Here is a 27,657-nt window from a genome sequence, read left to right on the forward strand (position 1 = left end):
CCTGTCCATGCTATAAGGTAATCACGGGGTAATGAAGAAACAGAGACAGTTTTTCTCCACTGAACCTGCCATGAGTCAGCAAGAAAAGCCAGAGCAGATAGACTGCAGCTCTGGAAGCTGCACAGGATGTGTAAATGACTCTCTCAAGCAAAACCTTATTCTGCTGAAGCTACTTGGTCCCACTAAAGTCAGTGACCTTGCACAGACAAAATCCAACCCCCAGTTTGGAAGGCAGCACTTCCTATTAAACAGTGGATTGGTTTCCAGCTCAAAGGCAGTGCACTCATTGTCACCCCGTGAGCAGTGCACAACAAAAGGGGCGATCTTTGGGTCTACATCCTCACGGGCACTGTTTGTCCTGCATCTCCTCTGATGCCTCAGCTCTGCCAGCAGCACCGCTGCCTGCTTGGTTGTGCAATACTCACATTAACCACTGTCCAAACACCTTCTGGCACAAGGGAACCCAGCAGCTCAAAAGAAGGGCCAGTGGTTTGTTGAGTCAATGAGGTGTTTTCCTCCCCATGTCTAATGCAGTGCTAGGTGTTTCATCTGCATTTTAAAAAAGCTGATAAACATGCATTTACACAATAAAACATAACCCTCTGAAAAGCCATCATAGCCAATTGTCCTTTGTGTCAACTAATTCCTTCCATTCCCACCAAAGGGGCTCAGCTGAGTCCCCCTTGGAGACCCCAGTTCCAATGACAACAATTCCCTTCCTCCCCATGCCCACCCCACACGGGCAGCATTCCTGGCCAGCTCCCCCCTATCCCCATCAAACCTTCAGCCTTCCTCCTCTAAGACACACAGAGAGATGGGGGGGATGTCCCAAAGGTAGAAAGCTCCTAAATCTGAGTGTGCTGAGAGCTTTTGCCATCACTGTTCTGCATCCACCCACTGTGGATGGAGGGCTGTAAGAGGATTTTTTAGGTCCTGTTTTAGATGAGAAACCTGAGCTTCTTGAAGTGTCAGGAGTCTCAAATCAGATTTTCTCCCATGTCTTCTACAGATAATATAAATAATTTAAAACACAAACCTAGGGGCTGTGCTTGCTGGCTCCTGGGTTTTCTTGGACTCCTATCATAAGAAGGTGTTACCCAGAATTTTTGTGGACTGGCATTAAACACTGCCTTACTTCCCAAAAAGCCTTTTGCAATCAATGAATTATTTATATTATAAGGTAAATTTAATCATATATAAAGGCAATATGATTCAAGGTGGTTGTATTTTTCCATATACGGAACTTTTCCACATATGACTTGAAATTTCAGTGAATAAAAACAACCAAAGCAGGTAAAACAAAAAAAAAAAGGAAAACTGTCATGAGGAAAATAAACACATAGCTCTCCTCTGGAATATACCCTTTAACTTTAGGGCTATATTGCTGCTTTTCTTCCTCAAATCATTACCCTTTTAATAAGCAGCATTAGCTGTGAAATAATCAAAGCTATAACAGTTAAACAACCTCTAGGATTGTTCAAAGGATAACAAACACGATTTTGAGTGATCAGTAAAAGACATGTACATATTTTATACATATATATATATATAGATATATGCACCTACAGACATAGCACATACACATATCATTATGGAAAGACATTTCCAGAACAATCTGCTTTTCTCCAGCAGTGGACTGTGGCACAACACAGTCACTGCAAATCTCAAGGGAGTTCATTCTACCAGTGCTTGCACAGGTTTGAAAGATTTGGGATTAGAAACCCGTCCCTAGGAGAACTGGGAAGTGCCCCCAGGATTCCTGCCCTGGCATGCAAACCACCAGCAGAGTCTGGGCAAGGCCCAGATCCTTTCTGTCCCTTCCCAGCCCAGTGCACCAGCTGGGAATGATGGACTTCGGGTTCACCTTCAGATTGCTCCAGTCACCCCCAAGGCCAATTCCTGATCATTTACCCCAGGAGAGCGGAGGTGACAGACGGATGATTAATGTTTATATTCCTCCGCTTTTTGCTTTTCAAGAATTTTGCCTTTTAAAAATCCATGTTTAGAAAGGTTTAGGTTGAGCACTAGTTCACAAAAGGTTACTTAAACTACCAGATACTGGGGTGAAATTAATTAATGCACGTGTCTAAAATTCAATGAGAACAGAAAACATCCAAAATCAGAAAAATGGTATGAATTGATATCTAATCCCATATCTCAACAAATAACAATGGACTGTTTATGCTGCATTACTCTTTTCTAATCTCCACATATTACTATAATTATTAACTGCTAGTCCTAAAATCTATAGAGTTATCATTATTGTTATTATTATGAAACTCAATCTCATTTTCATGTCATAAAGATAAACCAAATCTCATTTCAATTAGTTGCAGCAGGAGGGAATGAACTTTAAACAGACATTTAATTTCTGAAAAAAAAAATTAGGAAGTTCTTCATGGAAATGTTATGGCATTTTGAAACAGATTAATAGTTCAGTATGAACACATCCACCCTGCAGCTAAATGATGGCTGTACTGCGATCAGGAGACAGGTTAAATGAGCAAAATCAGTTGATACCACTGGTTTGGATCTAATCAAATAGGCTTCATTTTTATGACTTTTTAGCTACATTATTTTTTCATCCCATGTGTCCTCTGAATTGTTACTGGGGGTGAGCTGCTTTGGAATTGGGTTATCTTTGGCTTTAATGGATCTGGTTGGTAAAGAAGTCCAAGGAGCAAGGGGGTGCTTGGCATTCTGCTTGCTGGGGGAATGGCTCCAATCACTCTGTCTCCATGCAGCACATCCCTGGACACAGCAGCCACCTCCTGCATATTTTATCACTGCTCCAGGGCAGGATGCATGCTCCACGGGAGGATGTAAGCTCCACCAGGGCAGGCTGCCTCCCCAGCACCCCCACCCACAGCCCCTGCTGAGCTGTTCCAGTTTGTCAGCACCCACCTGGGTAAGGGTTGGCCCATGAGGGTGCTCAGTGATGATTTGATCCACAAATCCATGGAATCATAGGCTGTTAAGGGGTTGGGATGGATCTTAAATATGATCTAGTCCCAACCCCCCTGCCATGAGTGGGACACCTCCCAAGCTGCTCAAGGCTTGATCCAGCCTGGCTTTCAATACTGCCAGAGATGAGGCTTCCACTGGGCAACCTGTTCTACTCTCACAGTAAAAGATTTCCTTCTAATATCTAACCTAAATTTCCTCCTTTTTCAATTTGTACCCACTGCTCCTTGTCCAGTCATTACAGATCCAGGTCAGAATCCCTCTCTGGCTTCCTGCTAGGTTCCCTTCAAGGCTGAAAGAGGGCACCCCATGCAGGTGCACTTCAGGATCCTTGCAGCTGGAAAAAGGGATGCAATGCACTGGCTGAACCCACAGCTATGGATGCGGCTCTGCAGAAAGGCTCAGCACCACTGCAGACATTGCAGTGGTGACAGAAGCCCTCAGGCCTTGAGAAACGCTGGTGGCATTGCCGACTCCTATAGACCTCCGTGTCCATTTTTGCAGACACTTTTGCAGAGCTACAAAACTACTTATCTATTTCCTGGCAATCCAAAGTTTTGAGCCAGAAAATGAAGAAAATTTTAAAAAACATGAGGTGTGAACAGACTGGGGATTTTCTCGCCTGCTGCCCACTCTGCCCTCTGTTTCCCCCTCCCCTGCTCCTCGCTGGAGCAGCAGCAGCGCTGAGCGGGTCCCTGCGCGGATTCCCTGCTCCATCCTCCCATGGAACATCCCCACCTCCTGGTTAGCGCCCAGATCACAGCTCCGGCCGGGGGAGGAATCTCCCCCAAGCCTTCTCCTCACTGACAGTTTACACGGCCGCGTTTTCACCCTCTCCTGAACTATATTTATAGGTCAGAAACATTAAATGTTTGATGCCAGGCCAACACTAAAGCACAGAAATAAAAAGACACCCTGAAAGCTGAAATCCAGTCTCATGAAGTCAGTTCCAAGTTTCACTCTCTCCTTCCTCTACCATCACAATTTGCTTCCCAGCACCCAGGCAGCAAAAGCTGTGGCTGGCAGAGAGGGGCACCGTGGAGGAGGACAGAGCAGGACAGAGAGGAAATCTTGGAGGAGCTGGCAGAAAGGAGTGGCCCAGGGGATGCAGGACTGGAAGAAACAGGTGGGAAATCAGGGGCGACTGACAGATGATGAGGAACTTTATTAGCTGAGATGATGAGGTTTAGAGAGAAACTGAGATTGAATTAGAGGAAATTTCTGAATAAGCACAAAGAGCTGGGACAATGCAGAGGGGGAAGGAGGGAGTAGTGGATTAGAAGCAAGAAATGTTTGGGAGAGACTGATCCAAGAAGAAAACCTAAAGTAGAAAAGTGTCTGGACTGGCATGAGAAAACTGGGGAAAAGACTGACCATAGTTTGAAACATGAGGGAATGCAGGCTTCTTGAATGTCACAATTCCTCTACTTGCAGAAAGAGCCTGTGAAATCCAGTGGCAAAGTGTGACTCATGGCCATGAACTCAAATTCCAAGTCACTGTGGTGAACCCAAAGGTACCAGCTCCTGGGACAAACAGGAGGCAGTTATACTCTGTTTCATACAAGATTTTTCCAGCTGGACCCTGTTTGTCTATGTAACAGCCAGGAAACCACACAGCTAATAAAATCAGCTTTAAAGTCATCAACTCCAACACTCCCATTCAAGAACACCAGAATTAAGTTTGCATCAAACAACTCTAATTTAGCTCCATTTTATATTACAGCACAGCACTTAGAGATAACATAATTAAAACCATTATCTTTTTTTTTTTTTTTTCCTGCAGAACTCTCTCACCACAATATCCTTTGAATGTAGGGTTGGGGGTTATTTTCCTGTAACACAAAATCAAGTGGCTTGTTTCTTTAAAGTAGATTAAAGTTGAATTATGGCTGTATAACATCATTTTCAGTCTCTGGTCTCTCAAGCAATGCTCACAGAGTTGGCAGCAGAATTCTGTTGGTCAGACAACAGGATTTTCATTTGCCCTTCCTTTGTCTTTGTATATATATTAATACAATATATATTTAACAAAAAATAAACTACAATAAAAATTAACCACATAAATCCATTATCATATGCCTTATAAAACTGCAGGTATGACCTAATAACAAAACATACAGCCAGGGTGACTTCTGTGATCACAAAGCAAAAATTACTCCAAATTTCTCTTTCTACTTTGTGCACTGATCACATCTCATGCAGCATAAAGGGCTTGGAAAACTTATTTTAGAGAAGAATAAAAAGTAGTAGCCAATTTGGCTAACAGCCAAATCACAGTATCACCATGCACCACTAAAATTTACTTTTCAGAAAAAGAGGCTGGCACTTTGTGGTAAAAATCAGGGTCTCCTTTGGACTTCAGCATCTGGGCATCCAAATTCTCTGTTGATTTTCATAAGCCTGACCCACATCTCATAACAGTCTTATTGTATTTATGAGCATCTACTGTAACATTTAAAATTAATAAAGAGAAGTGATTTTCTGCAAGCTTTTGCTCCAACTCAGTGAGATAATAACAAGCCTATAACTAAGGGAAATGCTTTTTTTAGCAGATGAATCAGGTGGATCACCCAAGTAACTCAAATCACCAAGGCTTATTTGTTTGGTGTAATTCCTAATTGTTTCTGGAAGCAGTTGAGTGCCTTCCCTCAACAACAAGTTTGCCTTATTAAGCTTATCCATGCAAGAGAGAGAGGAATTTTTGACATGCTCTGGATTGCTTCTGCTTCCATCTGTGCTAACCAGCAGTGAACAAAGTTTTGCTGTGCTTACAAACCCCAAAGCTGCAACCCTCCCAGTCACAGCAGACCATGATCTACTGGAGTTGTTAAAATAAAGTGGGAGAAGAAAGTGTTACAGGTCTTGGAAACTACAGAAAGTTGCCATTTAGACCACACTCAAATCTCAGAGGAAATAGGATCCACTTGAGAACAACAAAATACTGTGGGATATGGATATGGTTCTCTGTCCACAGCCAGTTCATGTGCCAGAGAGTGATTTCCCTTTGTGAAAGGATTTGTTTATACTTTAAAGGACCTCGGGCATATTATTGACAATTTATGACATTGATAATGGATGCTCCAGATCTGTATTCCTAATGATAATCTGACATTAGGCAGCATTCTCTATTTGAAGATTTATTTGGGATTCCTGAGGAATACTGCCCCACACAGAGAGCAGGAATCAGCTGTTTAGCAGCATACTGTGATACCACAATAGTGTCAGCTATTCCGAAGGGAAAGTGAAAAATGTATTTCACTGAGACCTCAATAAGAATGCAGCAAGAGTGAAAGTAATAATCCAGTCACAGCCAAGATGCCAGGGCTGTCTAAAACAGAAGCAAAGGGTAGTCCCCCAGGTTTTCAAGGCCTTGTTTTCACACTTCAGGCTCTCACATGCCACCTGTACAGTGTTTATTTGCATTTCTACGGGCACCAGGGCAGGAGAGCTACAGAAAGGAAGGTACTGAATACCCTGACTGAGAAGTGCCCCTTCTCTAACCACAATCAGGTTGCCAGTTCTATCTGAAATGCTTGTTTAAGTAGAAAAAAATAATAAAAAAGTAAAAATTATTATACTAAAAACCTGTTAACAGTATCTAGATTTCAAAGACATTTCAGTAATTCCCTCCTCAAAAGTAATTCTGCAAAAATGGAAAGTGCACTGGATGTTGGGGGTTCTCAGACTAAAGGCTTAGATATAAAAACACCAAACCTAAAAGGCCAAATTCTGTTTATGGAGTGGCAGCTACTTGTCCATCCCTTGATGCTCTTGTTGAGCCTGTACTGGTTTTCCACACACAGCTGGGGAGTCTTGGGAGCCAGAGGAACCCCTCTGAAAGCAAAGCTTCATCTTGAGCTGTGAGGTTCTGCTCTAGAGACCTTTGCTTTTTTTGCTGTGTGACAATAGAGTTTTGTGAAGCAGCAGAACTAAATGAAATGTTCTGAGAAGGGTCAGAGCAAAAAACAATCCACCAGTGGGAATGTTCTTGGCTGTCTTGTGTTACTTCTCTGCATTTCAGGGAGGGCTTTGCTATTCATATCTTTCCTCCTGATCTCTTTCCTGGCTGGTCTTCATGTTTTTGACCTCTTTTTATTTTAGGGCCCTCTCCAATAGCTTATAAATGCCACCATTTGTCATGTATAAAATCATTTTGAAAACAGGCTAAAACCTTCCAAATTTCCCCTGCTGCAGTTCAGCAACCCTCCCAGTTTTTGAACAACAAATACTCTGTTGTCTCTGATATTCCCTCTTCATCATGTGTGACAAGGCAGTGCAGGACATGAGTTATCCCTTCACTTCAAGGACAGTCTGGCACAGAGAATCCAGTTTGGGATCAGCAGGATAAACACCAGGCAGCCTGTGTGACACTCTGAGATCAGGACATTTGCTCTGTGCTGTGCAGAAGGATGGGGTAAGGATGCTGTTGGAAGGGTGACCTGGCACAGGACCACCTCCCTGCTCCCACAGCAGCCACTGGAGGTTTGGCCCCCTTGGAGCAGCCAACACAAATGCCCAGGTAGCCACGGGTTAGTGCAGAGCTGGCTGATGATTTGATCAGCCTAACGAGTTTTAGTGGCAGGCTCTCTGAAGCAGCTCTCCTGACTGGGCTGGTTAATGCCTCAGTACAGCAGCACTTGTGCTCTCGGAGCTGAGGCTGAGAGCTGAACCTGCCGAGGAAGCAGCGACCACAACCCAGACCTGCTCTGCTTGGAGCAGCCCCTCTGATCCTGAGATGACTTAAATTCACAGGAATTCAGATCCAGGGATTCTTAAAAACATCCCAATGCCTTGACTCTGTGCCAAGAGATTCTAACACAAACACTTGCTGGCTGCAAGGTTAAGTTACATGGGAGGGACAAGCACACACAATTAGACATTGACACCTGTTCTGGCTCGGGGAGGTTCATGCTGCATAAAATCCTTCCAGGATGATACTACACCTGTCCCAAGGTAAAAACAGGAGGTGGGTGCAAGGATTTACAGAGCTGGCAGGGAATATTTAAGCATGCAGGATGAGAGAACGGAAGGCTAAGAGGAGGTTTTTCCTCAGACTATGATAACATTCTCAAATTTCAGTCTTTTGTGACCCTTTGGCTGGCTGAGAAATTCTGCTCTGTACCTTCAGGCTGCCCCTCACAAATACATCAACAGCTCCCTAAAAACCGGGCCTATGCTCCAAGTTCTTAACTGAAGTTGGGATTTGTTCATGGGCTTTAGGTTTGGAGCTACAAACAGTTTACAAGCTGATATTTGGTATCCAAACTCTTAATGGAAAAATATAATATCATTATTATAACTTATTTGCATTATAAAGCCACTTAAAGGACATGGTGAGCAGAAAATTAAATATGTGAAGTGCTGATCAGAGATGTAGAAAAGCCTCTCTGTTCCCCAGAACACATTGGCAAGATAAATTGCTGTTCTACAGTAATAGATATCTGAGAATCTTTTTGATTCAGTTTAAATTATATCTGAATCATAGTTAATGAAAGTTTCACAAAAATGTTGTGTGATTAAAGATCAATCAATTATTAAGAGTGTGTTTATCAGTGTGTAGTATCACCAGTAAATTTAAATATATTCTTATTAGTTCTTTGGTATCTAATTATTCTATAATAACTCTTATTAAATTTAAATTAAATCAGCAGCTGAGATGCACAATTTAAACCAGCTTCAATTTAAAAACAGCTAAATTACCCCCCCAAAAAATAACATCAAATAAAATCCAAACCCAAATAATTTTGAATTAACAGCTGTTCACTAAGATTTTAACAAAAAATCTTAGTCTCAGTTGCTCAGTGTTTATGGTTACACTTGCATGTCACAGGTGCCTGGTTCAGACACCCTTTGGTGGGTAAATCATTGTGTTCTGATTGTCTTCAAAAATCACCTCTATTTGTTGACAATAAAAGTATTAACTTCTTTCTTCAGGTTCATTGGAGTCTGGCAAACTCCACAGATGAAAAGGAAGACTCGGGATAAGAAGATTCAGAGAATATTCTGAGCTGGAAGGAACCCACAAGGATCTTGAGTGAGTTGCCTGTACAGGGATGGATCCCACAACCTTGGCATCATTAGTGCCATGCCCAAACCAATTGAGATTATGCCTCATTTGTACATTATAATAAGCTCAGAAAGTAATTTTTCATCCCTTTTTTCTTTTCCTAGAATCCTGAAAAAACAGGATGATCTGACACCCAGTAAAATCTTCATCTATTTATGTGTCTAGATTACTCACAGAATTCTCTCTGAAGGGAGAGAAGGGAGACAATCCTGGAGGGAAAGGCTCACTCCGAGTACACTCAGGGACCCTTCCACAATCAGGGTACAGTGCTGAGCTACAGGACCTGCCCGTACCCCTCATCCTGTGCCAGCCAGGCTGGGGCTGCCTCAACAGCACTCAACCCTTACACCACTGTCTCAGGTGTAGCTGGGTGTGATTCTATTGCCATCTGTCAGAGCTGGGGCAGCTATCTCTGTTCATGGGGCAGTTTCTTGATCTCTCCCACACCCCATCCTCCCTCCAGGAGATATCTGCTGTTAATGGGCCATTAATTGTTAATTATCTGCTGTTCATGGCCAATGAGTGTCCCTGCATGGTGACAAAATTCCATCATCCCATTGGGAGATGCTCCACCCAGGGGAGGAGCCAAGCATTCCTACCTGGATACAATCTGAGCCTGGAACAGCACAGCAGCCTCTGCCCCCTGCATTGCCAGAGGAGCAGCTTTCCCCTGCCCTGCATTGCCAGAGGAGCAGCTTTCCCCTGCCCTGTATTCTCCCAGGAGCAGCTTTCTCCTGCCCTGCATTGCCAGAGGAGCAGCTTTCCCCTGCCCTGTATTCTCCCAGGAGCAGCTTTCCCCTGCCCTGCATTCCCAGAGGAGCAGCTTTCCCCTGCCCTGCATTCCCACAGGAGCAGCTTTCCCCCGCCCTGCATTCCCACAGGAGCAGCTTTCCCCTGCCCTGCGTTCCCACAGGAGCAGCTTTCCCCTGCCCTGCATTGCCAGAGGAGCAGCTTTCCCCTGCCCTGCATTCCCACAGGAGCAGCTTTCCTGTCCCCTGCATTCCCACAGGAGCAGCTTTCCCCTGCCCTGCATTCCCACAGGAGCAGCTTTCCTGTCCCCTGCATTCCCACAGGAGCAGCTTTCCCCTGCCCTGCATTCCCCCAGGAGCAGCTTTCCCCTGCCCTGCATTCCCACAGGAGCAGCTTTCCCCTGCCCTGCATTCCCACAGGAGCAGCTTTCCCCTGCCCTGCGTTCCCACAGGAGCAGCTTTCCCCTGCCCTGCATTCCCAGAGGAGCAGCTTTCCCCTGCCCTGCATTCCCATCTCCAGCCCCCTGGAGCTCCAGAGGAAAGCTCCCCCCTTGTGCAGGATCCCTGCTCCAGCAGAAGCACAGCTGGCACTGCAGGAGGGCTGAGCCACCCTGGGATGGGACTGTGCCACCCCCTGGCCCACAGGGGGTCAGGTTGTATTCTGACTGACAGCGGTTTGTTTTTTGTTTGTTTGTACTATTACATTTGTATTTTAATTTTCCTAATAAAGAACTGTTATTCCTATTCTCATATCTTTGCCCGAGAACCTCTTAGTTTAAAAATCATAATTTGGAGGCCGGGGGTTTTTCCATTTCACTCCTGCCTTCCTTAGCAGACACCTGTCTTTTCAAACCCAGACACCCACCAATACCTTAAGACACGAGGCCACCCATAGCCAATTCCAGCACAAAATGCACAAAGCCCAAGCAGAAGAGTGGCTGTGCAGCTCTCAGGTGAGAAATCGTTCCACCCAAATGGACCATGAACGTAAACACTGACTAACGAGAGCGGTACAGATTGGGCCATTAAAAGCAAGGCAGAGATGAATGGAAATGTCTGAGCAGGAACATAAAGCAGCCCAATTTCTGCCACTAAGTAGGAGTGGGAGTATAACAGTCCTTGTTATAGAGTTGCTGGCAGTGATGTTATTGTTAAGGCTGAAAAAGACCTGACATTCCAAATCTCTTTTCCCTTGTAAAACAGTAAGATTTGGAGCTTGATCCTTCACTTCAAAGGTGGCTACTGCAACTGCTTGACAAAGGAGAAACACGGCATGGAGGAGAAGGGAAAAAAACCAAATGGATTACAGAAGTTGTGCTGAATGCAGCCCCAGATGAAGGTGAGGTTTCAGTTCCACTGACGCTCAGAGTTGGGATCTTTTGCAGATTTGCCCCACTGCGGTAAGCCAAGATAGAAATAACCAGATAATAACCCAACTACAGCAAAGATCAGAACCAGGAAAATCCACATTTCGTGAGAGAGGACAGGTGAGATGACAGCCAACCCCAGAGGTACAACTGTAGGGACTGATGTCTGTAATGTCAAGACTGGGAATGGAAGCCTGGTAATTAGCAAAAAGAAAAAAAAATTGACCTTTAGAAAATAAACATACACAAATACATCTAGAAAGATCCTTGGCTCTTTTTTTTTCTTTTTTTTTTCTTTTTTTTTTTTTTTTAATATATAGGAAAAAAAAAACTTGAGGAAAAATAGGGACTGTTTGGGTTTTTTCCTTGTCTGGCTCATTGAAGCTTACGATCTATTTATTATTTTATCCAGCAGAAAGTTCTAATTCATCAATTCTGTTTGTGAATCCCAAAAAAGCCTAATTCATGGCTTGGTTTAAGAACATTTTTTGGTTCCTAAAAATTCTTAAATTCCTGGCTGATTCCACTGGACTTCTCACTGAAGCTGAGAAACATTCTGAGGAAAAAGAGAGAAGAACTGAGCAGAGGATTTTGAAGTTTGAACATTTGTCTTTGTTACGATCAGAAATGAAACCTGAAATTTTCAATGAAGGAAAATTTGTACAACATGGGAAATAGTTTCAGTGCAAAATTGAAACAATAATTCTAACATGGCCTTTTAGAATTTGACCTTTTTATCTCTTAACAACATTCAAATATAATACAGAATTTGAATATTTGAAATGAAAAGTAATTTCAACATTTGAAATTTCCACTTTTTGCTCTGAAAATGTCAAACCAGGATATTTCAACTTTCTGGGAACTTTTTCTCTTCCCATTTTCCTTTGAAAATGAAACCTTTCAGCTTGGGCTGCTCATTTACAGGACTCACCAGGACAAGTGGCTGTCAGCAGAAAGGGGAAAGCTGATGGACTGCTCCATGATCAAACTCAGCCATTAATTTCTTATTCCACTACCCAATACAATTTATTTTTGATAGGTTGTGGACACTTCAAAATATTTTTTGTTACTCACAAGATTATGCAAATTTTTTAGGCTGAAAATTGTCTGTCACCTTTTTATGGGGGAGAACACTGGTGACAACTGCTTTGATTAAATCCAAATTGAACTGTGAACCAGAAATGCCAACCCCTTGAGTTACCTTGATGCAAAACTGGAGTGAGAAAAATCAATTTATCCCCCACTCACAGATGTTTTGTCCAGTTCTGCAATGGAACTCTGAGGTCCTACATTTGCACTTCAACCCAGCCATTCCTCAAGGACAGCTGCTGGCCAGCCTCTGAAAAGGAGCTGATAACTCTACCTGCATTTACAGATAATTTTGAGATGTCTGAGAGGGGAGAATTACAGAACGACTAAAAGTTATTATGTATCATGCATGTGTTTGCCCATAAATAATAAATTCCTGAAGCAGACCTGAGAAGTTCCCACTCCTGTCTACCTTTATAACAAATTCATAAGCAATAGCGTTGTACATGATTACTCACTCAGCTGTTCCCTTTCCAATGATAGGTTTCCTTCTACATCCAAATACACATCTCTCCTTATTTAAGTTGCATGGATTTTGTTATTTTTAATATTTCAGAATGGAAACATCCATTTATGAAGCAAAAGTGTAAAAAAAAAAAAGTCCTGTCTTGTTTGTTTGTTTCTAATTCTTTACACTATTTTTTTTCCCCTAATGCTCCTTATTTAGAGCTCTTCCCCTGTTTATAGCCCAGGAAATTGCCAAACCTGATCAATATTTTTCCCTGATGGTCTGTCAGGATTGCCACAGTCAAGTTGCCAGACTCTGGTGCTGGTGGGTCTGTGGTGCCCAGCGCTGGCCAGCTGAAATGGCTGCTCAGGCTAATTTCCCTGTCTCTCTGCATCCTACCAGGATTTTACACTAGAAATAAATTGTCACAGGGAGAATATTTAAATTCAGGAAACAAAATGTTCCCACTAATTCAATGTAGCCATCTCCTGCCTACTAAAAGTTATGAGTTATGTGTGAAGTAAAAAACCTCTCTGCTGCATGAGATAATGAGAAAACGGGGATTCTTTATTCATTGTACTTGTCCCTCTGCACATAACATTTGTATATCATGCCAGGACTAACCTGTGTCACTGCACTTATAGCCACAGACCAGACTAAATGCCTGCCCTTCACTGTTTTTACGTCATGATTCATATACTCTCCCTGCTCTTTCTGACTGCCTGCAATTACTTGTGACAAATGATTCTTCAGTGTACTGTCTGCTTTACCTTTTCAAAATGTTTCCATGGTTCACAGATAAGTCAGCTAGTGTACACTGTACTGTCTTGTGGGAAGTAAATCCCAGGACAAGCACAGGAGCAGGTTCCACACCATTTTGCTGGCAGAACTGCAGACATCCACCTCACTCAGCTGCAGCATGAGGAGGCTGGACCAGCCATGCCAACAGGGCTGGGGCTCCTCCACTACAACACCGTGGATATCCCAAAGGAACAGATTGTTCCCTACAGCTGGACTTTCCTAGGAACATTAATCCTTGCTCCTCAAGGAGCTTGATGTCATCTGTAACAAAAATCTGGTCAAAAAAAAATCATTATTTTGATTTCTGCCATGAAAGAACATGCAGCTGAATGACCCCTGCTGGCCTGTGTGTGAGTCCATCTGTATCCAGAGGTGAATTCTGCCTGGACTGAAACCTCTGCAAACCGCGGGGGGCTGATTCTGCCTTCAGCTCCAGCAGTGAGTATCAGGAGAGCTCCACTGACCTCAGCGGTGTAAGTGCCAAGAGACCCAACCCATCGGCTCCTCCTGGCAGCAGAGAGTGAGCTCCCCTCTCAGCAGGATCTGCTCCTGCCCCCGAGGGAAGGACGCTGTGCCACTCCTGCTGCTCGGAGTGCCCGGCTCCACCCCATTCCCTTGGCCTGTGCCCACCAGGCTGGAGGCACCGAGCCCGTGCAGGGTGGTGGGGTCTTTGGGCAGACACCGCGGGGGTACCTGCGCGGGCAGCAGGAGGCTGCTGGTGACATCTGCTCCGCGGGGACCGTCCCTAGGGAGCGGTGCTGGGCACACCCCCTGCGCCTGTTGATCGCCAGGCACCGAGGAAGGGCAGCAAAGCAGGGCCGGGCAGGCGGTGCTGCTCCCGGACAGTTGTGGCAGCCCCTGGGAGAGGCAGCGGAGGCTTGTGAGATTCCATGCTGTCATCACAACACTTGGCACTGAAAAGGATTACCCTTCTTGTGCTCCATTTGCAGAATTTTCAGGGCTTCCTCTTGCAAAGCAGATGCAAAACGCTGCCATCTGTTCATCGTGCCCATGACTGTGCAAGATGAAGAAGGAAAAAAAGTGCCTGTATGGGAAAGCTGTCAGCATCCAACCCAAAAGCAGGCACAAGGCTGTACTGTGCAAGGGAAGGGCTGTTGTCACGGGGGTCTGATTTGTAGCACAGTCATTTTCAGTTCTGAAATATTCACTCACTCCCTGGCACCTTAACCAAATAAATTCAGTGAACCCCAGTAAGCACAGAGTTTATGGATGTGGCAGGTCCTGGAAGAGAGCAAGGATCCAGTGCCTGGCCTCAGAATTACTTATACAGAGGGAAGAAGAGAGACAAACCATAAAACACTCAGTAGCTGTGCTGATACCAGCTCAGGCTTGTGCCTGGGCACAGGACCTGAGCACCAGCCAGCCAGCAGCTCTGAGCTGTGATTGCTGCATATGGTCAGACCTGGGTCATCTTCCCTTCGCTGGTTTGTTGGCAAGGTAACAAGCAGCGTGGGCAGGTGCTCCCAGGCTCCAGATGCACCTTGAGCTGGCTGACATGTACCCAGCAGGGCCACCAAGCTCCACAGCCACAGCCCCACAATTGTGCCTCTGGCTGGAGAGGGGGGAAAAGAGCTTCTGTGGGAAAAGAGCCCTACAGAGAGAATCCACAGCACACCATGTGGGAAACTGAGGTTGTCCTGAGTGTTTTCTGCTCTGGTCACTGGTATCCCTGCTCCTCGTTGCCCACAGTGAACGCCAGCTCAGGCACTGCTGTGGTCACAGCTGACTGTGCTGCCTCTGACACAAATCCCAGCCAGGGACAGAGGCAGTGGCATGGCAATTCCACACAGGACACAGCACCACTCAACTTCCTTGTTTTTATGGACAGGGACGCCGAACCCAGACACTGAATTGTCAAGTGCCTCTTAGAATGCAGAATGCCACGCTAAAAAAAGCCAAGGGAAAGCAATTCAGAGAGAAGAAAAGGATGGAAATATCTATCATTCAACAACACTGACAAAAAACAAACCCTGGCAGCAGGCTCCTATGCACTGCCTTGTTTATGCCAATGTTGGTTGCAGCTCCTGTTGGGATCAGAAGTACAACAAATTGTCTGTTTCCCTGAATCCAGAGGGCTCTGATAGCTACTGACCATGCTGACAGAGCCCATTGCCTGCATTTGAATGGGAACGATGGATAGGAGAAACAGCCACGCTTGAACACATACAAGATTGTTTTTATAAATCCAAGACTGTATTTACAAGTTCCAGCTTTTAAGGCCAGGGTATTTTATTTACTTTGCTGGGTTTTTAATAGTGAAAAAGCAGGAGAGCAATCCATCTGTCTGAACTGGAAGCTTCTTATAAATAAACAGCAATAAAAAGCAACACTTGAAATTCATTTTGCCCACTTGTGTTTTGTCTGAGTCCCCCCCAGAATCTAAATCAAGGAGAGATCAGACTGTAGTTTGTGAGCAAATTTCCTTCAACAGGAACAAACAAAAATAGACAAAGATACCCGTCCTCCTCATACTTTATGCACAGTAATGCAAGTTATTTTCCACTCCATTTAGACTTTTCACCTTCCTTTCATTTACCCTGTTTTTTACAGTTCAATAAATATTTTTCCAAGCTCCACTTGCCAAACAAAAGAGTTTAGCTTCAGTGTTACTCCTCTGACAAATATCCTTATGGTGTTGCACATGTGAGCCATTGATAAACAAATTAAAATTCTGTCCCAGCTCAGAGCTCAGCTGGCCCATTTCATCTTGCGGTATGGGTTTGTAAAGGTCTGGGTGTCTGTCATCCTCCCCTAACCTTGTCTTTGTCAAAGGGATACAAAAGCCTGCACGCTCGGGGCCTTACGATACTGATTAGTGTGAGTGACAAAGTGGAGTAGCAAGTCCACTCAGCCCTTCATAATAAATCTATCAAAGAGTAATAGAATTCCATCAATTCTGCATCATCCCCGAGGGTCGCTGTGCTGGGATGGAAAGTGTGTTCCGCTGGGATTGTACAACTGTTATTATTCAATTACACTCTTTTCTTCCTAGTTAAAGACCATGATATCATTATCACTTAATGAATACATATAATTGGATCTGGACTCTATGTTTGGCTGATGAATACCACTCACTATTCATTCAGTCTCAGCTCATCTTCTGACCATTTATTATAGACTTTTGGCTGAAAACCATGATGACAAAGGGAATTTGAAATTAGCTGAGAATTCATTCAATGCTCAGTTAGACACAAAGGCAAAATACAATTCTGACGCGTAAATGAGGCTGAGACCACACAGAGAAGTTTTGCCTAAAAGTTAATAGCTGTTGATTTCTACACAAACACATTGAGGTAAGAGCAAAGATATTTTTAAAGACCGCCTCACAACTTTGCAAACAAGCAGAGATTTCCTCTCTCTCTTCCCCAAACTGAAAAAAAAAATTAATTGTCTCAAAGGTAAATACTAGATCTTTTGAGTTGGTACTTCATTTCCCAACTTAGGCAAAATATTAGCTTTAAAGATGTCATCTGAGGCCATTATGAGCTTTAACTCAGCCCTGCTAAGCCAAACACCATTTTATGATTAAATAACATTTAAATCTGACAAAGCAAAAGTGCTTTCTATACAGTATATTTATTACACCTAATATCGAGACCATCATTAAGTTTCATCAAACAGTGTGCCCCCAAAGGAAACTGGCCCTCCTATTCATATTGTTGGGAGTAAATGTAGCATACCTCCTTTGGATCACTGGTGAACAGGCCACCTCATTAATCCTAGTTAGTAGATGCTGCTGGGCATGTGGAGCAGCCAAATCCAGATGCTACCCACAGAGCCTCTCCAGGCAGTTAGGGAATCACAGAGTACCACCTCAAGCCCTCCATACATCACTTCAAATTAAATTTACATTAAGTGCTACTCCATCAGAGCCGAGAGAAGCTGACATCTTTGGAAAATGCAGATGATAATCCATTAAATCCTATTATATACATGTCTTCTAATTTTACTTAAGCTCATGCATACCAAAGTGTGAGTTTGTGTTAAAAATTAAAGACCCTTTTACTAGAACAAAAGACTTTATGAACTGTTGACTTTGGGAGGGTTTATTACAGGATCAGGCTATTCTGTCAAGACAAGTAGACTTTTTTTTTCCCCTGTAAAATTTCTGGTTAATCATTTGTTCCTGGGATCTTTTTTCAAACGCACAATGTGTCTTTGCTATTTCCATCACCAACTCTTTGTTCTCCCAGATAGAAGTGCAGCCTCTTTAACTTAATCAAATGTTATGAATGAAACAGTGGGACACATATTGTCTCCTTTTGCAATTAAGAAAATATTTGCTGGCAGCTTCCAAACTGGCAACAGCAAGAAGATGCTATAAAATCATCACAGTGAAAAAGCTAAGGATTTAATTGCCCTATTACCACATATGTCAATCCCTTTATATTTTCATAGTCCTTAGTCACAGTTTTTACTTTTACTTAGATGAATCTCTTCTAATTTCAAAGCAATGATCTTACTACTTTTGAATTCAGGTACTTATTTTTTTTATTTAACCCCTGTATTTTATGTTCCTGTCTGATTTACCATTCTGCAAAAACTGAAAATACACAGATTTCAGAAAAAGGCAATAATTATCTCTGGTATTAAGCAAAGGTATTATAAGGAAACACATCAAGAAATAAAAGACACATATATGCATATAGTCACACAATTAATTTAAGAGTTATTTATCTAACCTTTTATCATTTAATCAATGTTTGGATTTCAAGCTTAATTTGGCTTTAACTTCCAAACCAGTTCTTTCCAAGTGTTTGACTCTGTTTCCTTCACAGAACATGTAGTACACACACATATGTATATACATACAGATAAAAATGTGTCAGCTTTTAACTACTGTCAGTCTTTGGCAATGGCAGAAGTGATGGAGCAGACTGTCATCTGGCAGAAATAAGGGTAACACCATAAAATTCAAATGAATTAATAAGCTGACTTAGGTTTTTCCCTGGGATAGTTCTGATTTATGTCAGCTGAGGATGTTTCCCTATGTTATTTTCTAGAATTAGCCCAGGTTTACAAGCTGGGTAGGTCCTTTTTTCTCAGTCCAGTGTGAACAGCACCTTCGTGAGCTGGTGGTGCCTCGTGGAGGACCTCAGGTGCTGTGGCAATTGATGGGGCAGCTCACCAAGCCAGAGTTTCATTTTGCAGTATTTCTTAGTGTTAAAAATACAGGCTCTGAGCAAGACTAGTGGAGGATGGGTAATAAAACAAACACATGCAATTTGGAGGTGGTTTTCAAAAAAGGAGAGGCATTGGCTGCTCTCACAAACTTTTGCTTGCCAGTCTGCCTGAAGAGTTGTACTGAGGCTCCCCTACCAAGAAGGACACATGACAAATAAAAAAGTGATGTCACCAATAATTAAAACTGGAGAGTTCAGTTTAATCTTCTTGCACAGGAATTTATGCTTGTTACTGCCATTAAAACTAGTAGGATCTGCTTCCATAAATTCCCATTCAGCAGGTTTATAACATTACCCAAATTATTGCTCTATAATATACTTACACCCTATGATTTCAGAAGATTCCTTTACCTCTGAACACCCCTAGCTCCAATTTTAATAAATCATCCCATCAGGAGAATATCAAACAACATCTATCATTTCAAGTTTCGTATTTCATTTTTAATAAAGGGACATAACGTATGTTTTTGTTCCTGATGGGTCAAATTTCATTTTCAGAATTGCAAGTAAATGATAACTGAGTTGAATGATCCAAATAAACAAAATTGATCTTAACTGTTAGTTAATAATAACTGTTAGTTAATAATAGTCTGTGAAAGAAGAGACTGAATTACATAAACACAGCAAAATGATGAAAAAATCATGTGAGAAGCTTCATATTAAAAGCTATGGAGAAAAATGCAGGGTCATCCCCTTCTTTTCATATTTTAGACTGTGTTTTCCAGGGACTAGAAAGGAATCAGTCAGGCAAAGACAATCCCAGGCTGTACTGTGGGATTCACAGCCCATCTCCATTGCTGATCTCCACCAAAACAGAACAGAGGCACTTTCAGAGATTTCCAGAATCTGGTGTTTGAAATAGCTCAGAAAAAACATCAGGCCTATCAAAAATAAAGCCATATATGAAAAAAATTATCAAGTTTTCAACAGTGTCCATGAGGAATAGTCCAAGTACAACCAAAACTTACCTTATGCTGGCGTCACTCCTGAACCTAGAAGAGAGACTTCAAACCAAAGTGGTGATTTAAAGGAGCCTTGGGAAAAGGCAGCATTGCCATTGATGACAAACATCTCTGGTGTAGCCCTGGTGACAGGTGTGGATCTCACCATTACAAGGAGCTCCCAAAACCCAAAAGAATTTCCAACCTAATCCTTCTGGGAATTATGGCTGTAACCCGAGGGCTCCGCTGAACAACCCAAGGCTGGGGTGCCAGTTTTCCACTGGCCCACAGGAGTTCCTTGCTCACAGCAGATGCAATAAAACACCACATAATTTGGGCTGATTTTGGACCAAATAAGTCTCTTTCCATTTGCCCCAAGGCATGGATCTGCCTCTTTTCTGTGTACAGCTCAGTCCCTGATGTTCAGAAAGTTCCTAAGTCATGAATCCTGGTGCTGAGCCCCCTGGGCAGCTCATGATGGCCAAAGTGGCCTCACACCATTAACTGTGGGACAGGGAATACCTTTCTGCTCTGTGCCTGTTTAGCACCAGCAAAAAAAAAAAGCTCATGGCAGGGGCTCTTTTTCCTGATGTCCTTCTATTTTGCCACCAGTTTGTACAACTGCCAACTCCTTCTCTTTCTGTGACCTCCAGAGGAGGAGCTGAATGTTGTTATTTACATGCAGCACCACTTGGAGATGGAGCCTCGCAGAGGTCCCAGAGCAGCAGACATGGTCGGTCCACACAAACAGCAAGAGGCAGCCCTTGCCCTCAATAACTTACAGTCCAAATAAACAGGACAGGCAGAAGGTCAGAGAGGAAACAGAGGGACAAAAGAAGTGACGTGATTCGCCTGCAGTCACCCAGTAGATGATTGGCAAAGTCAGGATTATACTAATAGATCACTGAATCAATCCACTGGCTAAACATACTGCTTCCCATTATTTCTTGGGAGGCAAACCAGGAAGAATGATCTCACTCGGCTGAGAGCCATAATAAAAATAACAGCAGCACTGAGGGCAAGTTCAGAGCTTTCCTCATGATGTGCTGCGGATCCGCTGGTGGAGAGGTTGCTCTCTCCACCACCATATTTTGAATTGTCTTCACGGCAGGAATGATGGAAGACAGAGGAATGGCTGACAGTACTGAATAAAACTCCATGTAAATTCCCCTTATGAACATCTGATAAGTATTTATATGGGCATAAAGGGTTATTTATTTCCCCGTCCCCATGAATGATTTACATGCTACTCTCCATTTTTATAACGCACTCACTCGGGCTTGAGCAGCAATGTACTCGGACTGACTCTTTTTCCAAAGAAATTGCTTGACACAGAGCTGGAGCCAGGATGCTGGGTGGGGGTGGGAACATTTCCAGGGATTTTTTTGTCTTTTTTCAGTAGCCATTTTCCTCCCTCCTTTCCCCTTTTGACCTTTCTTTTTCCTCTCTTGTCTATGAGTTTCATCTTTCCCCAAGTCTCTGCAGTCTCCAAAGTCCTTTGCTCATTCTGTAGGTAGAATAACCTTTTTTAGCTGACACCTTTTAAGGATGAGACTCAGGAAAGAGACTGCAGGAGTTTAAACTACAATCACTCGGTGAATGTGACTGCAGTGTCTGGGAAGTTCCTCTGGTTCTTTAGCTCTCACTCTAACTCAAGCTGTGCCAGCATCTCCTCCAAGGGTTTTTCCAACCTGAGGAGCTGGGTAGGATTTTTGAGAACTCTGAAATATCACGCCAAGCTGAGCCTCAGAATCTGAAAATCTAAGTCCAGTTTTGTGGTTTAAAAAGGGCAAAATCAAAGTTTGGACCAATTCCTGATATAGAGTTTACAGCTCAGCCAAATCTTAATATTTTTCCCTGAGTTCATTTCCTTCTCCCTGCCAAATGTGCATCTTAATAGTATAAAAAGTATTTAAATGGGTGCAGTGAGAAATATTACAGATAGATTTTACATGGGACTTAAAAGGCACTTGGCCTTCAATTTCCAGGCAGATGAGTGGGAGTTTAGCTTGAGGAAGCACATTTTTCTCCTGGATTCAGTCAAATGAAGCACTGAATACCTCACTTCCATTAACACCAAATATAATGGATGCATTCCCACTCAACTGTGTTTGATACTGGAAGGAACATAGTAAATATGTTTACAATGTGTTGGACAAAGATTTATCACTTAAATTTCAAAGGAAAGCTTTTTAAAGACTTCAAATTTATAAACCTGTGGCTCTGCAACTTATTCTCTTGACCCTTCATGTTCGATGCCCAACATCTTAAGAAAATAAGACTACTTTGTGTTCATTAGAAATACTATTGGAATCATCCAGAATGGAGTTTGATAGTGTTTTCCATTTCTTTGTCAGTGTACCAGCATTAAATTATTTTCATAAGCAAGAGAGTCACACTTGTAAAATGCATTCAGTCATTAAAAAATTAAGGAAATTAAAACATAGAGCTCCATATCAGATATGAATCTGATAGGAATTGTGTACACTACCTGTGTCAGCTTTCCTTGGGCTGCCATTAAGAGAGGAAGACATTGAGGTGACCTCTGAAGCAAAAAACAGCAGTACAGTTCTGAGGTTGTGCACAACCTGAAACAAGGAAAGCAGAATTAAGGTTTTTACATGGATACTTCATTTTGCAAGATTTAGTCCAGCTTTATGTGAAGTCGGAATAGCCCCAAAGGCTGCTCCTGCTGATAGCAGCCTCTTCTATGGTTTTTTAATTTATTCCACAGCCCTGACTCTCCACCAAGCTGACTGTGACAGTAAAAAACCCTGTGTGGAAGTTTGAAGTGGTGGACAGTGGGTTTTAGTCTGGATTAATTCTGTTTGTAGCTTCATCTCACTTCGGAGGAGGAGAATCCCCCTCACACCCGGCACTCTGTGGGGCCACACAGTCAGGCCCCATATTGGAATGTCAAAGCATCTCCCAGCTCAGGGCAGTCAGCTCTCTGAGGGCACCTCTGCCAGTCACTGCACCAACCTGCACAGCCAGCCAGGCTCCACCAGAAAGACATTAAACCATTTGAAAGTGTCCAAGGAGGGCAACAAAATGGCGAGGGGCCATGAGGGGAAGCCGTGTGAGGAGAGGCTGAGGGCTCTTGGTCTGTTCAGGAGGCTGAGGGGAGACTCATCCCGGTTACAATTCCTGGAGCGTTTGGACAATGCTCTTAGGCACAAGATGGGATTGTTAGGTGTCTGTGCAGGTTCAGAAGTTGGACTAGATGATCCTTGAGGGTCCCTTCCCACCCAGACTCTTTGATTCCACCAGGAAATGGGCAAACCTACCTGGAGCAGCCATGGCCGGCTGTCTCCTCACGCACCCTCAGGCGCCCAACATGGCGCCTGCCTCTCCTCAGCTTCTCTCAGCCTTTCTCCTCCCCTCAGGACAGCGAGACTGTGTGGGGGTCATGTTCTCACACAGGATTGCTCACAACAGACTGATGGCAGATGAAGATTGTGTGTGAGGGAAGTATTTTCTCACCTCTCCACTTTCCCGCCTCTCCGCTTTCCCGCCTCTCCGTTTTCCCGCCTCCCCGCTGCCTCACAGCGCGTGAGGGACCTGGGGCCGGAGATGGTGAAGGGTTTATCCCACACCTACTCCTGCACTGGCTTCTTTGCCATCCCTGCTCCGGGACCGGTGTGACCATGTGCTGAGGCAGGAATAACATGGGAAATATTCCTTGCTGCCCAGTTTGCTCCTGCAGGCAGGCAGACATGGCGTCCTCTGTGTCCACACCATCTCCTGAGGGTTTAACCCATGAAATTCAGTGGATTCTCCACAGAAAGCTCGGTTACAGCAGCAGCAGCAGAATACTCCAGGCTATCTGGATCAGCTGGTCTGCTTCCAGGGTTGTTGGCAGCCACAGCAAAGGAGCCAAACCCACGAGCAGTCCTGTGCTCTTCATTCTCCAGCAGAGTGAGGCCATGCAAGTCCATGGATTAGAACCCTAGAACCACAGAATATCCTAAATTGGAAGATATCCACAATGATCATTGTGCCCAAATCCCACCCCTGCACAGACACCCCGACAATCCCACTCTGTGTACTCTTGAGGGTTTTGTCCAGACACTCCTGGAGCTCTGGAAGCCTTGGGGCTGTGTCCATTCTCTAGGGAGCCTGTTCCAGCATCTTGGGCAGAAACAGAACCCTTTGTGTCACTGCAAAAAGTCATCAGTGATAATTTCGGTCACGTTAGCACCGGAATTTTCAAATTAAAAAAATTAAGAGGCTGCAAGCGGAAGAAATTGCAAATAGTCCCCCCTGTTGGTACAAGGAGTCTGTTGTGCTGCTGCTGCTGCTATGAGATTTTATTGTGAGCTTAATGTCAACAGCTTCAATTACCATAACAAAAGTAAGGCCAAATTTCATGCTGGCAAAGTGAGTGACCTTCTCTGAAATCTTTCTCATCGGTACAACATCTCCATCTTCCCAGGGCTTCCCCAGTGTGTGTTTGGTCAGTCAGCTTCCCTCAGTGACCTGCTTTGACTAACATTTCCTCACAAAACAAAGAAGAAATTATCATAAACAAAGATTACATTTATTTTAACACTCAGCTTTTCATCAGCATTTAACCTTTATGGGGCATCAAATTATTTTTCTCCATGACTAAGAAAAATCTAGTGATATGTAATTAAAACAACAAAGACAAGTCCTGTTCTATACAAGTGTAATTATGTTCATGTGGTACCACTGTAATTGAAACACAGAAGATGTTTCACTCTGTATTAAAAGAGAATTTCTTTCAGTGGGTTTCCTGAAGCTCATTAGATATTCCCTGGCCTATTCTCCTAAGTAATTAGATTTTAACAGGATTTTCAACAGATCAGAGCAATCTCTGTGGGTGCCAATAGGAGACTCTCCCTCTGGCCTTACCAGCAGGGCAGCATGGATAACATCCAGGCTGGGAGTTAATAGGACAATTACTGGCCTCTTTTAAATGAGTTACATTAATGCACTTAAGCTAAATGGCTCTGCATATGATTAAATATTAACATCTGCAAAATATGAAATCATGATATGCAATCAAGTTTTGTTGTTTTAATTTCCCAAATGCCGGATTTCAGTGGTGTATGTAAATGTTCATTGGATAGTGTATGTTAAACTTTCAAAACACAGATCAACACTATTTGTGAATGGTTCTTTTGGAGCTACTAAGTTAAACATCTTAAAATAGCACAAGGCAAGAGGAAATTATCAAAAATTATGTAAAAACAAGAAAAGGAAAAAACTCCAATCTTCATTTTGAATGCCTCAAAGTGAGCCAGGTCATGATTTCCAATGCAAACAATAAAATTCAACATTTTGTATAAAGTACTTCGATATCTAACAGCTTCCCAGCAGAAATGGGAAAAAGACACAGTTACAAAGGCTGAGGAGAAGGCCGAGGTACTCAATGGCATCTTCCCTCAGCTGTTCATGGCCAGTTGTTCTGCAGACACCCGGCCCCTTGCACTGGAAGATAGGAATGGGGAGCAGAATGAAGCCCCCATTGTCCCCCCAGGGCACAATTTCCACTGTCCCAGGTTGCTCCAGGCTCCCTTCAACCTGGCTTTGGACACTTCCAGGGATCCAGAGAAAGCCACAGCTTCTCTGGCCACCCTGTGCCAGGGCCTCATCAACCTCACAGACCAGAATTCCTTCCCAATATCCCATCCATCCCTGCCCTCTGGCAGTGGCAAGCCATTCCCTGTGTCCTGTCCCTCTATCCCTTGTCCCCAGTCCCTCTTTAGCTCTCCTAAGTCCCTTTAGCTGAGAGGGCTCTCAGCTCTCCCTGGATCCTTCTCTTCTCCAGGTGAACACCCCCAGCTCTCCCAGTCTGGCTCCAAAGCAGAGAGGCTCCAGCCCTGGAGCATCTCCATGGTCTCCCCTGGGCTCATCCGAGAAGTCCCCGTCCCTCTAATGGTGGGAAGTCCCCGTCCCTCTAATGGTGGGGACCCCAGAGCTGGACTCAGTGCAGCAGTTGGGCTCTCACCAGAGCAGAGAGAGGGGAAGAATCACCTCCCTTGACCTGCTGATCACACTTCCTTTGATGCAGCCCAGGACGTGGCTGGATGTCTGTCCTACAGAACGTTTATTTGTTGTTCTGCATCTCTCATCCCCTCACCAGACCCTGTGCCCTGTCCATGCTAACCCTGACCTCTACTTGCACGTCTGCTGCCTCAGTAAGGCCTTTCTGTGAGCTGACTCTGTCACCCCAACGTGCTCCAGCCCCCTGCAACACTCACAAAATCATCTGACAGGAGGAGTAAACAGAGCTTTGATGTGGGCTGGAAACACACTCACTTTGCAACAAGAGGTTGGGCTGTGTACTGATGCTTCTTCAGTATTTCCCCAAATCCTTGCTGTGTGAAAGGATTTCTTTTTGCTGCTGAAAGTTCCTCCTATCAAAACTTCTAAATATTCCTTACATTTCAAGATTATCAGGTCTGCACAGCACAGAGGCAGTTCACTGTTCCATCTTGGGCTCCAGAAGTTAATAATATCAGCAATATGGAGCACATTCTTCCCAAAGTACTCTACAAATATGAAATAATTACTCACTGTGAGCCTGCTGTATGGCAGAGAAATATTACTACTGTCTTTCAGCTGGGAAACTAGAGCAGAGGTTAAGACCCAAATCCTTCAGTATCTAAGTCCCCATGAAGCCAAGTGTAAGGATCTGTGAAGTCCAAATGTAAGGATCTGAAGCCCAGTACCCCCAAAATCAGTAGAGAGCTGGGATAAACATTAATTCCTGGGGTTTAGCTATTATTTCAGTCCAGCAAAAACTGTTTTGGGCTTGACCAAGTCCATGAAGTCTAAAGCAGGACTAACAATCCAGTAGCAAACTCTCGTTTCCTTCCATGACTCGAATTTATTCTTTGTCGTAACTACCAAGCACAGTGTGATGGAACTTAATTTGGGGTGGTGCAGTGATGCCTTTAGATAATAGAAACAGCTTCTCCTGCTGGGTGGTGAGGGCTGACAGCAGCATTTTATCAGCTGCCTCAATTTGAAATAAATCAAAACTACAAATCTTTCAATAAAAAACACAATTTCCTCGTTCTTTGCCCAAATTCCCCAGACTTTTTGATCAGTTCCAGCCATGCCATGGTCACAGTCCATGCTTCCAAGAGAGGGAACTCACCCCAGCTGCCTCGGGTGACAGCGCTGAGCTGTCACCATCTGCTCTCAGGAAACACTGCCATGAGAGCTGGCCATGCCATAGCAGCCTCCTCACAAATCTGATGGAGAGACACAAATGTTCACGTGGTGCAGCAGCTAATGGTGGCAGCCCTTGGAACCAAGATGGAAAATATTAGTGTAACAGCATGACGGGAATGGAAAACAAAAAAGAACAAGCAGGACAATACAGAGGCACAAAATTGCAGGATGAACCTCAGTAAACGTGGAGATATTTTAGCCAATGATGTTATTATTAAGAACACACAGGCTTGTGATCATCCAGGAGTTAACCCAGGCAGGCTCCCATGAAAACCTTTTTTGTGAATTCCATGAGAAGTGGGGCAGAGCAGTGTCTACAGTTCAGCTTCTGACACTCCCCACTGTATAAATCTGCCTTCAGTTGCCCAAACCATCACCAGCCTTTACCCATTTTAGATTAAATGTCCCATGATGACTGTCTGCCTCAAGCTGGATTCTCTTGCTGCATTTCAGAAGAAAAAAAGAAAGAAGAAGGGGGGGGAAAAAAAGGATTCACATCTTTCTTAGTACAAAGAAAAGGCAAAATATTTTCTTTTGCCCACATTAAAAAGTTCTCACAACAATCTCATTGAGGAGATCTCACTTCAGTGTGGTTTGTGCTTAAAATTTGGCTGGGAGGCTTCTGTTGCTTTTGGGAATGAACTCTTGACTCTGTCTGGATTTGGTGAAGTTTATAAAAAATTAGGGGTTTTAGAGTTTGTCCACAACATCCTCTGAAAACTCTTTAGCACATTGCTCCTCAGGCAACCATGATCCCAGTGGAGCAAGCAAGAGAAGAGCAGCCCACAGCTTTGGCACTGGAGCAGGGCTTCCCAGGCTCC

General features: G+C 43.7%; 1 long non-coding RNA gene across 1 annotated transcript in view; it reads right to left on the minus strand.

Annotated features, from left to right (window-relative positions):
* Positions 1 to 23,137, minus strand: part of LOC135305443 (uncharacterized) — a 162,823-nt gene extending 139,686 nt beyond the window's left edge. The window contains exons 1-2 of the long non-coding RNA XR_010366616.1: positions 22,918 to 23,137; positions 22,122 to 22,218 (exon numbers count right to left, since the gene is read on the minus strand). This is a non-coding gene — a long non-coding RNA (uncharacterized LOC135305443). The remainder of the gene's footprint in view (positions 1 to 22,121; positions 22,219 to 22,917) is intronic.
* Between the last annotated feature and the right edge of the window lie 4,520 nt (positions 23,138 to 27,657).

Source organism: Passer domesticus, chromosome 7 (genome assembly GCF_036417665.1).
Source record: "Passer domesticus isolate bPasDom1 chromosome 7, bPasDom1.hap1, whole genome shotgun sequence".
In the NCBI taxonomy this organism is placed as follows: domain Eukaryota; kingdom Metazoa; phylum Chordata; class Aves; order Passeriformes; family Passeridae; genus Passer; species Passer domesticus.